Raw genomic sequence first — 1,648 nt, 5'->3', positions numbered from 1 at the left:
GGCTGCAAAATACTAACGCGAATTCTTTACAAACGAATGGAAAAAGTGGTGGAAGCAAATCTTGGGGAAGATCAGTTTGGATTCCGTGGAAATAGTGGAACACGCGAGGCTATACTGACCCTACGAATTATCTTAGAAGATACATTAAGGAAAGGGAACCTACGTTTATAGGATTTGTAGAATCGAAGAAAGTTTTTGGCAATGTTAACTGAACTATTCTCTTTCAAATTCTGAAGGTGGCAGGGGTAAAATACAGGGAGAGGAAGACTATTTACAATTTGTACAGAAACCAAATGGCAGTTACAAGAGTTTGGGGGGTATGAAAGGGAACCAGTGGTTGGGAAGGGAGTTAGACAGGATTGTAGCCTATCCCCGATGTCATTCAGTCTGTATATTGAGCAATCAGTAAAGGAAACAGAAGAAAAGTTTGGAGTAGGTCATTATCTTCTGGTACATCGAAAGCTGCGTCAAATTCTTAACATTTTTGGGCTAAGCTTGGGTTTCATGTTTTGTGATACCATATTTTCTAAAACATTTGTGTACTGAGTTTGGCTTCAATTGATATCAAGCTGTCCTTATGTACTGCATTAATAAATATGTAAAACTAAATTAAAAATGTATGTACACGTATCTCTACTGCCATTTAATTTAATTTATAGATTTAGTCTAAAAATTTTAGCAACGTTCAGAGGGAAATGAAAGGGATAGCTATACGTAATTACTGTACGTGAAAAGAGTATGATTATTTGCCTCACGCGCAACACACCCAGTTTAGGATCTACCTTTCCACTCTTGAAATGTGCGATCACAGTTTGACCCAGTATCTTCTTGTACTTTGCTTTTGTGGCAGTAGTGCCAGAGGGTGAGCCGACAGTTGTCTTCTAACGATTAATGTGCTCGTTAACCTTTTCGAGTGACTCTTGAAGATGTTTGGAGTCATCCATGTATTCATGTCTGACTCATACTCGGTGAGATACAATTTTACTTCCTTGAAGCAGCGAGGTTTTGCTGACTTCCCAGTCACAAATGATCAGAATTTACCAGTGTTTGTGGTGAGGAGGACCGTTAATCTTTGCTTGATTCTATTTACCCAAAGCAGGGATCGCAGTTAACTTCCAGTGTTTTGTCCATTAATAAGTTAATAAAAGTTCTGATTACCATACGTTGTACACATTTTTCAGGCAGTATTTTGCAGTTATACTTGGAAGATCACAGTTGTTCCAACATGCTACAGTGACGCTTTTCATGCTGTTAGTCCACCCACAAACTGTGCAGCCAGTAATGCCACATCTTACTTTGAGGGTGTGTAGCCACCCATAAAATTCGTGAAAGTTTTCAACATTTAACTTTTTCTTCAGAGTTCTAAAGCCTTTTCCTTGAGTATTTTTCCTGAAATAGGAACATTAGCTGATCTCTGCTGCTGAAACAGAGTTTGTAGGCAATTTTCCAAGCCCGCAAACTTTACACTCCAATACGAGTACATTTCTCATTACTTGACCAGCTTTCGGAGCACTAGGTCTTATCTATATGTCATTGGCCAGTATGGTAGTTTAAAAAGAGCATGGGATTTTGAGATGTTCTGTAATGCTCCCTTTAGGTTCACGAGGACTTCTTTCTATTTCTTACTTAAAATTATTTTCTCATGAAT

This window comes from Schistocerca nitens, chromosome 1 (assembly GCF_023898315.1).
Source record: "Schistocerca nitens isolate TAMUIC-IGC-003100 chromosome 1, iqSchNite1.1, whole genome shotgun sequence".
Lineage (NCBI taxonomy): Eukaryota > Metazoa > Arthropoda > Insecta > Orthoptera > Acrididae > Schistocerca > Schistocerca nitens.
The sequence above is the reverse complement of the archived record's forward strand: the minus strand, read 5'-3'. Positions refer to the sequence as shown.